General features: G+C 40.1%; 1 protein-coding gene across 4 annotated transcripts in view; it reads right to left on the bottom strand.

Moving 5' to 3' along the window:
* The window catches only part of BSN (bassoon presynaptic cytomatrix protein), a 343,114-nt gene that overhangs the window by 309,899 nt on the left and 17,511 nt on the right, over positions 1 to 15,704 (bottom strand). The gene's annotated exons all lie outside the window — the stretch shown is intronic.

Here is a 15,704-nt window from a genome sequence, read left to right as displayed (position 1 = left end):
ACATGTCAGTAAGCTGTCCATGATATTTAGCAGAAAATTTGATCAATGCATTTGACAGTTTCTTTATGCACAAACCAAGGGTTAAAGACTACATTATTCACATATGGAAATGGCATTGTATACAATAGTTTATCTATAGCACGCAGGCCAGGAATATCGAACTTTAACAGATCTAAAAATAGGATGCCGCACGTGGTTTTAATTAAATGTGTTTGATTCATTTCCATATCTTTTTTGGTGAATTAGTCACCAACTCTGATTTTTAAATGGCAAATTTGACAGGCTCCTAGATTTGGTTGTTGGCTTATAAATTGCAAACTATTTTCCATGGCTCATATTAATCGTTGTTTTCTATTTTGTTATTGTATTAAGATATAAAGGGTAACAATTTTTTAAAACCGTGTAAAAGGCAAGATTAGGATGTTTGATTCTGTAGTTGAGAAACAGACAGGAAGCACTGGGATTATAAAACAAAAGGATATCAAGGCACATTCTTTTGAGATAACAAGGAACATATTATTTTAAAACCAAAGAATAGATTTTCATTTGAATGAATATTTGGTTCTCTTATCTGAAGAACCCAGGTTACAATGGCAAATAAAACTATATTGTAGGACTCCTTAGCCCATATTTTGTTTGCAGAAGCAAACTGATTCAGAAATATTGTGTGTGTAAATATATAGACAGACACACACACACATTATTGGGAGTTACACTTTATTTTCACGTAATGTATCACTATGTATTCTTTCTCGATATATATATATTGAGACACAAAGCCATTTGACGCATTTTAAAGAGGACATGTCATGCCCCAAACAGCTTATGGGCGATAGAGTGAGCATAACCTTTTATCTATACATTGTGCTATGAATTTAGCAAGCAAATGTATAGATTACGAGAAAAACATAATTAAAAATATTTTTTTTCTCTCAGCTGTTGGTCAAAGCCTTGCTGTGCTGAGGCATTGACTGACATGGAAGAGCTAAGAAGACCTCCCACCCAAAGCAATCACAGTGCATGCGCTGGCTAGTGTGTATAGGAATGGATAGGCATGAGGTCTGCAGGTGAAAAGGAGAACAGTCTAAAGGTGGGTGTTACACAGAGTAAAACCCAACAAGCAGTGCTGGAATGAAATGTACCCACATATTTTACAAGGTCTACTACAAGTATCATTGTGGGAGCGTTTTCAGGTACGTGAACTTTTTCACAACAGGTTCACTTTAACAGCATCACAGTTTGCTGCACATGTGCCTGTGTAGCCGCTGACCAGTAAGATTGCCCATGGTGGCCCCTGTCCACCACCAAAAGTGTCTTCAATATGGATGTGAGTGTCAGAATTGGACTATGGAGCAATGGAAGAAGGTTGCCTGATCGGATTAATCATGTTTTCTTTTAGATCAGGTGGATGGCTAGGTGTGTGCATCATTTAACTGGGAAGGAAATTAAAGCAGGATGAACTATGGGAAGAAGGCAGTCCAGCAAAGGCTAGAGAGAGGGAGAGGGAGAAGAAATATGATGAGGTAATATTATTTATATAGTGCCAACAAATTCTGCAGCGCTTTACAGTGGGTGGAAGAACAGACATGTAGTTGTAACCAGACAAGTTGGACGCACAGGAACAGAGGGGTTGAGGGCCCTGCTCAATGAGCTTACATGCTAGAGGGAGGGGGGTAAAGTGACACAAAAGGTAAGGATAGTATTAGACTAATGACAGTTGAAAGAGAGGAGCTATTAACAGTTTAATTGAAACACTTTTATGAAGAAGTGGGTTTTTTATTTTTTTGAAGGAGTGAAGACTGGGTGAGCATCTAACGGAGGAGGGAAGTGAGTTCCACAGGAACGGTGCAGCCCTCGAGAAATCTTGAAGGCGAGCATCAGAGGTGGGAGTACGGACAGAAGATAAACGTAAGTCTTCAGCAGAGCGTAAGAGCCTAGACGGGACATACTTGTGTATTAGGGAGGCTAGATAGGTGGTAGCAGCATTATCTAGAGATTTGAAAGCGAGAACCAGAATTTTAAATTGAGCCCTATATCTTACAGGAAGCCAATGTAGGGACTGACAAAAGGGTGAGTCATGGGAGGTGCGGGCGGACAGGAAGATAAGCCTTGCCGCCACATTCATTATGGACTGTAACGGTGCAAGTTGGGAGCATGAAAGCGGATTACAGTAGTCACGGCGAGAAAGGACAGTGAAATGGACCAGCACCTCAATCGCATCTGGCGTTAAGTAGGGTCAGATGCGCGCAATGTTTTTGAGATGGAAGCTGCAGGATTTGGCGATAGAACACGAGGCTTGAATGAAAGGTCGGAGTCAAAGAGAACACCTAGGTAGCAAGCCTGTGTGGTGGAGCTGATGGTAGCACCCTTGACTTGGAGGGAGACCGACACAGATGTAGCAACACTAGAGTGCAGAAAGGCCAGAATTTCAGTTTTGGTCACGTTGAGTTTAAGAAAGTGGGCAGCCATCCAGTTACAAATAGCAGAGAGGCAGTCAGAGACATTAGTCAAGAGGGACGGGAGAGATCAGGAGAGGACAGATAGATTTGCATGTCATCCACATAGAAATGATATTGGAAGCCAAATGAGCTAACAAGTTTCCAAGGGAGGCAGTATAGATGGAGAACAGTAGGGGACCAAGGACTGAATCTTGGGGGACACCAACAGAGAGGAGTTAGGGTGAAGAAGCAGAGCCAGAGAGAAAAACACTGAAAGAATGCTGGGAGAGGTATGAGGAGCACCAGGAGAGAGCAATATCTTGTAGACCAATATTGCGGAGGATGAGAAGAAGCTGTTGATGATCATCAGTGTCAAAAGCCACAGAAAGGTCAAGGAGAATTAGGATAGGTTAGTGACCACGAGATTTTGCAGCAAATAGATCTTTGAATACTTATGTCAGTGCCGTTTCCACAGAGTGCTTAGCGCGGAAACCAGACTGAAGCGGCACTGAAGGCATTATAACGGTTTCATCTCATTGAATTGGTTATAGTGTCTGGCGTCTCCTGAGGAAGGACATGAAACTAAGTACTTTTTACGGTCTACTTGGGACTGCACTTAAAAATCCTTTACATCTGATATGCATGCATTTTTTTTTAACTGGAGGTTTGTTACACTTGAATTAATGGGGACTGGCTGTGGATTTTCTAACCTGTGCATGAGCGTGCCATATCACTCATTTATTTTGCATGAAAGCCTTTCAGAGGAATAACCCTTCTTTAAAAGATTAGCCTCTCATGTTTTTTTTTTTTTTTTTAAGTTTTTTATTTAGGAAGTCTCTCTCCATAACACCCATTAAAATACATCAATTTTGAAGTTCTCAGCCAAGGAGGCAGAGCGTGAACCGAGTCAGCTGGGAGGAGACCCACGAGGTGCTGGAATACTGGAATAAAGGTGAGTGAAATGAGCCGGGGGCCGGGCCGGGCCTAATTTGTATGTTCATAGCTTTAGTGAGAGGAATACACATTTGTATTCCTGTCTCTACAGTATTCCTTTAAATAGGATGGGTATATTGAATTAATGTTGTAGGCAAACACAGACTGTTCTACTCAAAACAAACAAAAATGGTAAAATCAAGCACTAAGCCCAAGTTCCCCCTGAAGCCCGATCTTCCTCTGTTTGCATCAAAGGGAGAGATGTCATGGACAGTGGACTGACGGGAGCATGTGGGCGTTGCAAAGAGGTGGGTACTGCTGTTGGTTGTCTACCGCCTGCATGCTGTGTGTGTTGGTGTCATCCATGTATGATGTAATGTTTGTGTTGTCTGTGTATGTGATAGTAGGTGTGATGACTGTTTGTGATATGTATGCTATGTGTTGGCTGTGTGTGATATTTGTAATGGGTGTATTAACAGTGTGTGATATGCGTGTATTGGTTGTATGGGATATTTGCGCTAGGTTTATTGGCTGTGTGTGATGGTTATTTAATTTCAGATAAAAACATGCATTTACGCCTGTGCGTAAATGCAGGTGTATATTTTTGCAGAGTTATGTGCACACAGTCAGATGCATACAGTTATACATATACACTGTCAAATCCACCACATGCACACAGTCGCAGGCATATAGTCACATACACAGGATCAGGCAGTAACACACATACACAGTTACAGGTAGATAAACACAGCCACACACACACACACACACACACAGGCAGACAGCCCCACACATACACATACACACAAACAGCCACACACATACACACAGGCAGACAGACACACACAGACACGGGCAGTCATACACATACACTACACACACACAGACAGTCATACTCACAGACACACACACACACAGGCAAGCAGCCATACACACACACAGGCAGACAGTCAAACACACAGACACACACACACAGGCAGACAGTCATACACACACACACAGGCAGACAGTCATACACACACACACACACACAGGCAGACAGTCATACACACACACACACACAGGCAGACAGTCATACACAAAGATACAAACACAGGCAGTCATAGTCATACACACACGCAGGCAGACAGTCACACACACAGACACGCACAGGCAGACAGTCACACAGACACACACAGGCAGACAGTCACACACACAGACACACACATGCAGTCATACACACACACAGGCAGTCACACTCACACTGACAATCACGCAGTTACCTGTGGAGTTCATTGTGGGGGCAGTGCAGCTCTTGGGGACTCTTGGGGACTCCTTCCTACTTCCCCTGCAGCAGTTATCCGGTGCTTTTAGCTCTGCCCTGTCGCACGGGAAGCTCCGACCCGCCACACGGTAAGCTCCGCCCCCTCTGCAATTTTTATTTATTTTTTACATTTTGGCCAGCCATGTTTGAGCTGTGTCGGCCGCAGGGCACCCCCTGCTCCATGGTGCCCTGTGCGGCCGCACAGCTTGCACACCCCTAAGGCCGGCCCTGACTATAGGCATGTAAACATCAAACAACATACCAATTACTACTATGTATGAAATCATAGTTGCTCAAGAAAGAAACCCATAAACCCATATTAAAACAGGCATACTGACCCAAGAGCAGTAGACAATAGAACCCCAACATTTCGGCGTCACAGCCTTTCTCAGGGGAATGCCTCATTAGGGAATGTCACCAATTTACATTCGCTCAAACATTGTTTTTCTAGAATGGCAGATCGACTATAGTGCTGTTCTTGTGAACTACATTATGAAATAGGTTTCCATAGCTGAGCAGATACACACAAGTCTATGCAATGCATAGGATGGACTGGTGTAAAGGTTGCAGTCCCTGGACTCAAAGGCCACAAGTTACCAACCTCAGCACCTAATCTCATTAAATGGACATCACTTGACTATTTTATTTATTTAAACTATCAAGCAAACACTTTTACACAAATATACAAAGTAAACAAAAGCAAAAAAAAGTTTGAAACGTATGTAATAAACATTTATGAATTTCCTAGAAACTTTCTCTGACACGATTCTCAACTTGGGGAGTTTCTTCAGCCTCCCCTCACTTCTAAGCTAGCCCACTAATCACGTTTTCACATGAACTAGAAGCAATGCATGAGAAACTGTGTGCTCGCTTATGACTTTTGCAAGCAAAGGAGCAAAGTATGCTGAGAGTCAAGGAATCAGTAATGACAAATTGATTATCTGTACATGAAGAAATTAAAAGTGTTAACAACTGCGAGTTGTTAGTTTTAGTTTAGCGATATCCTTGGTGGGGATTTTACCACCCAAGCCATTTGGGATTGAGCAATACCTGTATTTGCTCTCTGTTTGTGAGTATGTCTCATTTTTTTCTTTTTAGCCTGTTCAACATATACAGTGAGCACTATAGTCTGTTTTATTTCTTCTCCTATACACTAAGGACATCTGACTGCCCATCTGCAGTAAAACAACTAAAAGCCTGGGATCAACACCTACTAACAAGCACAAGGATTCACCATATCCACAGATGGGGATTGTTCCGTCCACGCGTGAAAATCTGGAGCTGAACATAAAGCTCCAGAATATTATAAGTGCGTTTTGTTGTTTCATATATTACCAGGATTTATAATATACTGCACTATATTACGCTCTCTCTGTTTTTTTTTTATATACTACTTTGAATCTGAGAATAACTCTACAGGCGCTGTCTCCATGCACCCTTCTCTGCATCAGCCACATTACCAGAAAGAAGAAACTCTGGTTAGGGGAGGCCGAGCTGCCACACATACGAAATACAAGCGCCAAAAATTCCATCCCCTTACATAAGTAAAATTAACTGGTATTATACGAGTTGAATGAAAGAAAGTGACAAAGAGGAAGAAAATAGTGTAGATCAGGAGGAATAGTAGGCTGAAAGGATAGAGGTAACAAAAAAGGTGAAGAGAGTGCACTATAGCACTCACTAAGCATTTTATTTGTAGTTTAATATTATTGTTTGGGTAAAGGAAGTGTTTTTTCAGCTCAGACCTGACAAATGCTGGACATGAATTCACGGGATGCACATTTACCAGAAGCACGCGTCCTAAACGTCATCAGCAAAATCACAAGATGTTTCAAGCACATATGTGATTGAGTGGCATTTGCCAATTCAACTTTCTGCAATTCCTTGGGATAGGACACGTATGGTTAGATCAGTGCACCCATTGGGGTGGGCATGGAATAAAAATCATATATACCTGCTTTTTCCCCATGCAGAATGAGACAAATGTTTTATTCACAGCTTAAACTTTTGAATTAGACAGTAGCCTCAAAGGCATGCATGTCCCTTTAAAGGAACACTCTGGGAACCATAAAAACTTAATCGGAATTAAGCTTAAGGGATTCACAAACGTTTTAACCCCAAAGTCTTTAATCTAACGCCATTTATCTGCCCCATGCCCTTATGCTGCTCTCTGATTCTTGAATCAGGAGTTTAAGATGGCGTAGGGTAGGGGTGCCACTGGTTGGCTGAGAGTGGCAGCTAACAACCAGTAGCAACCCTTTCATAAAAACAGTTTGCGAAAATACTTAATTCCTATGATGTTATGGTCCCCAGATTGTTCCTTTAATGCTCTTCGTGTTGAATAGAATCAGATCCTCAAAGTATTGTTCTAAAATGCAGTTGAAATGCTTTCCTAAAAAATTAAAGCGGATACTGAAGGAAAAGGGGACCAAATGACTGAGTTTGGAATAAAAATGAGCCCACACCTGAAGATTACAATGTGGAAGTAGTGAAAAACAAGGTACACATGTTGTTGGGTGTTTGTTTGCTAGATAAGGAAAGGCTGATGCCTCAAGTCTTGAATACCACTGTACATTTTCTTCTACCCAAAAAGTGTAAGTTTTGTTTTAACGTGTATAACAATTGGCAAGTAATGTTTTTTTTGTTTTTTTTTCCACCAAGCATCCAATAAGGCAGCAGCTACATTGTGGGACCGCAACTTGACACTCCTTGACTAAGGTTTGTATTTCCAGGTTTCAGGCAATGCGAAGTTCATGAGCAAGCTTTTCCATTCTATTGCCTTTATATAGTGTAAACACAATTTACTAATTGCAATTTACAGGAAGCCAAGAACTGTAAATAAACTTTGTCGCTGTCACCAATAGCAAAGACATGCAATAAATATATTGTAGAAATAAACTCAATTTTTCTAATTGGTGCTCATGATAAGTAGTCCACGCTGATTTAAAGATATTAGCATAAGCTGGCTGCACATCTGTCTCCTGTCATGAGTTGTAGTTCAACCTCACTGTACAATATTCCTGACCAACTTTAATCAAACAAAAAATCTAACTGCCCACTTCAATACAATTTGCAAATTATACTGATGGCGGACCATCATTTCACTGAGAATACGTAATATGACATCATCCTTGGAAACATTTTTTTTATAATTATTTAATAAACCATTTTACATTGTTGTATTTTTTTATTAACTTTCCATTCGATGAAACAGAAGGCTACAGGGAAGTTAAGTAGGAAATTAAATTACTTCTATTTGCCCAATTTAACTCTTTTAAAAGCTGTCAGTCATAACAGGGATCTCCGTTAAATTGAAAATATCATTTCAATTAATATGGGTGGGCAATTTTAATAGGACGCATATAAAAATATACCTTATGCTAACAGGGCTGCAAGAACGTATCTTGTAGAGTTTAATTTTTTCTGCCCAAGGAAATGCTAGGGTGGCTTTGGGGTTTGAATGCCTGGATGTGACGGGCAGCACTAGGTGTTTGTCAAAGCAGCCACCTGGTAAAATAAATTTTGCCAGTATAGTGCTCCTTCAGGCTACTAAGTGTGATCCTTTCTAGGTGACATTCACTATTTACACAATCTGGCCACCAAAAACCTCTATTCACAAAGATTCCAACCAATCAAAATTAGATAACTTGCTGGTAAACTTTAAACAAGGCTGACCATGAGTACTTCTTCCTGTAATTGACCTTCAGAGGAGATATCGACAGTGAATACAATTCATTAAACTGTGATTTTGTGCTATGGCTAAATCTATTACTATACTCTATACTTTTGAGGTTCATTTCTGCCAAGGGAATTGTTCATTTAAATGAAACATGCTCTTTACTTATAAAAAGAATCATTTTATATTATCTTCATAAACCTGTATTTTATAATTAAAAGCCTGCAGGGACAGCAGTAGATACCAGAACAGTGTCCCCTTGAGACTGAAATTTCAGATGCACAATCCATAAATGCAATACATCTGCATTTTTGGTGCGAATTTGAATAAAGCCAACCAAACCACTTCATCACCCCTCTTGTTTGAGTCCTGCAATTTAAAGCATTGTCATTTAGTAGTTACAGTAATGTTTTGATTGCAGGGCTAAACCCACTTCTAGTAGCCGTCTCCCTGACAGCCACTACATGGTGCTACCTCAACAACTACCAAGTTTGATTCAGGTATATGACGTTCAACGTTAAACATCCTCAAATGCGAATCATAGGGAAGCACTAAATTCAATGCATGTGCTTCTTGTTCCCAACGCTTGTCTATAATAAGCATTGAATTGGACAAAAAGCCCAGGAAGCAACGCCTGCAGATCAACTACACTAGAGTGAAATAGTTATCTATGAAAATAAGGGGTTAAAACCAAAATAAGTGCACAGCACTCCTATTATTAATTAAAGATTGGAAGATAAATGAAGGAAGAAAACGTTAGGAGGCAGAATTCCCTTCTTTTTTCCCGTAATTCACTTTGCCTAATTTGTGGGAATGATTAAAGCAATGTGATTAGTGTGGGAAAAAGCATGAACCACTAGCATGGCCGCCCTCAGTTTGCAAGGGTCCCAGGAGACCCCCATGTGTTTTATTAATTCCCCTCCAAGCAGGTAGTGTTAGTGGGGAGGTAGTGTTGGACAATTTTACAGTTTGTAGTAAGACGCCATGTGGTGCTGTTATGAAGGCAGTCAGGTGGGGAATGTGTTCATTCATACATTTCTCCAGCCATTTTGCCTGCACTGGCTGGAGATAACACGCTATCACAGATCTTGCAAAATCCCTGTTATGAGACAAGAGAACAAAAATCTTAGAATTGCTAGCATGTATGCCAACATATAAACACTATTCTATCACGCTGGAAAGTAAATTGTTTTATTCCTTACAAGAGATGTGTTAAACTAAATGTTTATTCAGTGTTCTCCACTTTCCTCTGTGTGTTTAGACTCTGTATAACATTATCAAATTAACTTCAGGTTAAGACTTTATTTAGAAGCCTAGAATTCCCTTTTCTCACCATAAGCTAGTTCTGATTTCTTTAACACTCACTTTGACAAGGTGGTAATTTTCTCTTTTCACACATTGCTTATTTCTGTTTTAATGTGAGTGATAATTTATTAAACTTCAGAAGTCATGGGTGCATCTCGCTTTCCTTAACTCCCTAACTTGCAGGCATTTTGTCAAAAGAAACTCAACACTTAATATTATTCCTTATAATGTTCAAGTATTTTTTTTTTTTTTATTCTTTATTTTATTTGTGCTTGGAGTAACAGCGTGCGTGCAGAGCCACAACAGCTACCGCTAGCATAGTAATAGCATTTCACATTGCGGCATTTTAGACAGCACATTTGTGTGTAATATGAAATTAACAATCTCTGAGACATCAGCAGTTTGTAGCAAGTAGTATACATGCTATAACATTAAGTTAACCCGCTAAGAGACATCGGTAGTTTATAGTAAGTAGTAAACATGCAGCAAAATCAACCCCATACTGTTTGAACTTTTAGATATTCTGGATATGTTTGAAAGGTAGCAGAGTAGCATAATCAGGCATAACATTTGTGTCTAAACTCTAGGTACAAACTTGATTGATATGCATGAGACATTTCAGACATGGATACTCTTATATAGGGAGAAAATAGGCTATCAGCATAATAATGCGTTATGTTCCACCAGAGCCTGGCTCCCCCCTTCACCGCATAAATAATAAATTTAGCCAAAGTATAACTAACTAGTAAAAATAAGCATGACATTAAATCTCAATTGAGAAGGTCAGTTGCTTTACAAGAGGGCGTTTTTGTTTTCTTAAAGAGTAGAATGGCGAAATGGAGGCAGCATAGCTGTCCCGATGGACCGGTCTACAGTCAACCGACTCCTGTATTTGGAAAGCGTGTGGATACGGTTATTTGGTGGAGGCTATATGAGAGCAGGGTTGTTGGATAGACCTTGCAAATATTCAATAAGGCTCTGTGTGGCAGGGCTCTTCTCTGGCTCTGCTGAGCCTGCAGCACTAGTCTGCGGGCTTTGGTGCCTATATCTCTTCCTTTCCCAGGGCAGATTGGTTTAGGCGGTCTGCATCGCGGGCGGCGGGCACTCCTCGGGTTGTGTGCCAGTTTCAGAAAGGCAGCCCCTCGATGGGCTCTCAGCCCAAGCAGGCATTTAGCAGCATGGTTGGGCGCTGGTGCTTTAGGATCGCTCAGAGGAGGCCCTCAGCGCTGCGTCCGCTTGGAAGTATTTTTTTATAACTATGTGGTAGGTTGAAGACTGCACCTTCATCCTTTAAACTAAAGTCTATAAGTCAATATTGTAAAATAGGTCCTTTGTGAATTACTGGGCAATACACATCCTGCAAGAATATATTTTGTGACACTTTAAAGATTACTGTTTTTCTGTTTTGCTTTGTTTTTACGGTTATGAGAAAGTAGATTTCCATTGAAAAGGATCACTGTAGTACATATATTGTATAGTAATACAAAATGGTATTCCTAACACTATAGTGTCCATCTGCCCCCGCCGCCACCATGATTTCATCTGATTTCAGTGCCAAGGTCCCTCAGTGATGCATCAGGTATACTTCTCCAACATCTGCATGCATTAGGTGCATGCGCATAGGAAAGCATCGACTCGGTGCTTTCCTATGATGATTTGCAAGACACTGGATGTCATCATGCAAAGTCTAGTGGCAGTTTTAGCCCTGCAATATAAACATTGCAGTTTCTCTCAATATTTGCAGTTGCAGTTGCCAAGAGTACAGGGACACTGCACCCCAACCACTTCAATGAGATGAAGTGGTCTGGATGTCTGCAGCGTCCCTATAACTAAACACAGAGACTGTAGATCTATAAAATAATTTCAAATATAAAGCCAAAATGGGGAAACAAATCCAACTCTTAGGCTATTTTTCACTACAATTATCCTCTTGTGGTTTCAACTCAATGACCTGCTAAGTGAATAAACAGCAAGCACTTGTGCGGACAAACATACTCACAAAGCCAGTCAGTTTAATCTCATGTTAGATTTCTTCAAAGCCCTCTTCCCTTATATTTCAGATTCCTCTTCCCAAGAGGAGAGTTTGTTCATGTAATCTATGTGTAACCCAGCCATCTGATTTCATAACTACAGTCACATAAGTAAAAGGCTAACAGTTCCTCTGGCATGCCAGTGCACAAGTAAGACCAGGAAGTGTGTGCAGATGTCTGTATCACTGTTCATTTCATTCCAACTGCTAGGAGATTGGAAGTGACATGGAGAAATTAATTAGATAGCAAACTTAAGAAAAGGACCTCCAAGGTGGTATTACCTGTGCCATGCACTACAGTGGAAATGCAGCAAAAGATTAGAGAGGTCAATACGTGGCTGAAGTTTTAGTGCAGGAAGGAGGTTTTTTTTGGTTTTTTTTTAGAGCACTGGGCCGACTTTACGCTTAGGTGAAACCTTTATAGAAGTGATGGATTGCAACTAAACAGAAGAGGGTCTGCAGTGCTGGGGGGACTAGAAGGGGGTCTAGAAGGTTGGAGGCGATTTTAAACTAGTAGTGTGGGGGAGGGTCATATTAATCTAGAAAATGGAGATAGGAAAGAAAGGAGATAGGCTTTAGCTCAGCATAAGTGGGTGGAGATGGGGGGGAGGGCAAGCTCCGAACAGAGGAGGTATCTAATATTGATTAGAAAAAATTCACAAAAAGTACAAGTGACTAATAATAATATTAAATGTATGCTTACTAATGCAAGGAGTCTAAATAACAAAATGGGGGAACTTGAGGCAATAGCATACACTAAACAATATGACATAATAGGCATAACTGAAACATGGTGGGATGAGACACATGACTGGGCAGCTAACTTAAATGGTTACATATTATTTAGGAAGGATATAAAAAAACAGGAAAGGTGGTGGGGTATGTTTGTATATCAAACATGTGTTAAAGCCAAATCGTAAGCAAGTGGAAAGGGATGTGGAAAAAGGGGAAGTTTTATGGGTAAATATCTGCTTGGAGCAAAAGAAGGAAAATCTGTTATTAATTGGGATGTTATAAACCACCTAATGTTACCATTTTAGGACGACGGGCGTGCTATGCTGTCATTGGGGACCCGGCTCTAAATGGCGGCGGGCGGCATAGCACGTCCCCACCGTCCTATGTACTTACCCGTTCGTCGGCGATGGTGGTGGGGGGACTCACCTGGCATCCCAGGGAGCCCCCCCCCCCCCCCACTGCCGTTCAGGCCCTCCTGGGCCATGTGATAATGAGGTCCTTGCGAGGACCTCACAATCACATTGACGGAATAGCCGTCCACAGCAGTGCCAGCAGGGGAGGTGCTTGTGATTACATGTAGTCCCCCTGCTGCCTGAAAAAAGTTAAAATAAAATTATATATACTTGGATCATAATATATATATATATATATATATATATATATATATAAATCTAAGTATATACACACACATACAAACACTGTCTAAATTTATTTTAATATTAATATATAATTCTATATATTAATATCAAAATACACGTAGAATGATTTTGATTAAATATATAAATATATATAATATAAAATAAATATGTAAATACGTTAAAAAAATAATAAAAATATATATGTGTAATTTCGTTCTGTGTTTTGATATTAATATATATATTAAAATACACATAGAACAAAACATAAGTATATATATCACTATATATATATATATATATATATGTATATATATATATATAAATATAAATATATATACATACACACATACATACACACACACCTATATATAAATAAAAATAATTGTAAAAAATTATATATATTCACACACACACATATATATATATATATAATAATAATTCTACATATATATTTAAGTAATATTTTACATAATTAGGTCATTTTATTAATTAGAATTTGCAGGACCTGCCTGACAACCCAGGCCGAAAGTCCAGGGAATTTAATTTGCTAGCACTATATTTAACCCTGTAACTTTCCAAGACACCATAAAACTTGTAGATGGGGGGGGGGTACTGTTTTACTCGGAAGACTTCGCTGAACACAAATATTAGTGTTTCAAAACAGTAAAATGTATTACAACGATAATATCGTCAGCGAAAGTGAAATGTTTTGCATTTTTCACACACAAATGGCACTTACACTGACGATAATTGTTGTGATATGTTTTACTGTTTTGAAACACTAATATTTGTGTTAAGCGAAGTCTCATTTACAGAGTCAAATGTAAGGCTTGCGTTTCAGTTTTTTCACATTGAAATTCGACAGATTGGTTACGTTGCTTTTGAGACCGTATGGTAGCCTAGGAATGAAAATTACCCCCATGATGGCACACCATTTGCAACATTAGACAACCCAAGGTATTGTAAATACGTCTCACTCAGACGTACAGAAACACACACACACACACACTCACTCAAAAGTAATTACTTATTTAAATCCACCCAGGCTCCTTACTTCTGGAGAGCTGGAGTGGACATGCTTTCCCTGGGGTCCAGTAGGGCTGCTGTCATATCCCTACTCACCTCCATCTCGCGCACTGTTTAGTGAGATGTGGGCCGAAGTGACGTCATAACCGGCTCCCGGCATCACTGCATGCTGCACGAGGGAGGTGAGTAGGGAGATTACAGCTCCCTCACCGCAGCATTAAGTCATCTGTCTGCCCCCCTCCCTCTGCTCTCCATTACCCAGCCGCCCCCTCCCTCAGCTCTCCATGGGCTGGCTGCCCCCCTCCCTCAGCAATACCTGAGCCGGTCGCTCCACTCCCTCTATCAGCCGCTCCACTACCTCTCACAGCTCTCCATGAGCCGGTCGCCCCCCTACCTCAGCAATACATGAGCCGGCCTCCCTCCCTTACCTCTCTATGAACTGGTCCCCTCACTCAGTCAGCAGTCTACCTCAGCCCTCCGTGATCAGACTTGTCAAGCCCTGTAATCTGGAATAAGGGAAAACTTTGATTCTTTGTTTAACTAATTTGCATATGCCTACCCAGAATCATTTGCGGTAGTAACATCACAGCAAATATGTGATTTCTGTGGGAAAAACAAGTCTTATGGCTTGACTGGTGTGCAGATATAGGTTTAACATTGTATTGACTATATTTATATACTTTATAACCAGTTTACTGATGCCAAAATTGACTACAATCTCTAACAAAATAAAAAAAAAACTCACTCTTGCCAAAGCGTATTAGATACCAGTAGCATGAGCAATAAACAACTCCTCATAAAATATATACTTTTTACAATTAATATATTATTCATGTTATCCCTTACAGTAGAAATACATGCTCTCTAAGAGTAACACAAAAAAGATTTGGAACCACAATTTTCTGCATACAAACACCCATTTGCCCTTTCATTAAATAAATTATTTTCTGCAAACTAAGCTTTTCCTTTTCTATTTTGCACATGTTCAGATAAGTCAGCATGAGACTGAGCATCCCTCGGCAAAAGTATAGTGAGATACCCATTATAAATTATTCTGTCAGGATTTGTGATAAAACGGACGTATTAAGAAATCCGCAGGCGTATACCATATGCATTGCCAATGTAGTCCTATCAGCATAAAGTAATTAATGTTGAATTTCTGTGGCAAAAGGCTTTGCAATAATTGTAAACGTTTTGAAATAAAGTAAACTACCTGCATTACTTCTTTTTTTAGTAACAACAAAGAATAAATAAATACACAACAATAGCAAAGTAGAAGCTGAGTTTGGCCTTACGCAATGGTCCAATTTAGCAACCCATACAGCAGGAAACACTCTTGATCTTGCCTTCACCAACCTCTGTACTGCCTCTAATCTCTTCAATATTCCTTTTCCTCTATCTGACCACCATCTGCTGACTTTTGACATTGGCATACCTAAGACCCAATTGACACCACCGTCTGAACATCACTCTCACAGACACCTCCAATGTCTTGAGCTAGAGCATTTCTCCACTAATCTCTAAACTCTCCTTTTACTTATCTCAAACCTCACCTGTCCTAGTTCTGCAACCTCCTTCTACAATTCTACCCTCTCCTTTCAACTAGACATCATGGCACCTT

The sequence above is a fragment of the Pelobates fuscus genome, chromosome 7 (assembly GCF_036172605.1).
Source record: "Pelobates fuscus isolate aPelFus1 chromosome 7, aPelFus1.pri, whole genome shotgun sequence".
NCBI classification, from domain to species: Eukaryota; Metazoa; Chordata; class Amphibia; order Anura; family Pelobatidae; genus Pelobates; species Pelobates fuscus.
This window is presented reverse-complemented; position numbering and strand designations above follow the sequence as displayed.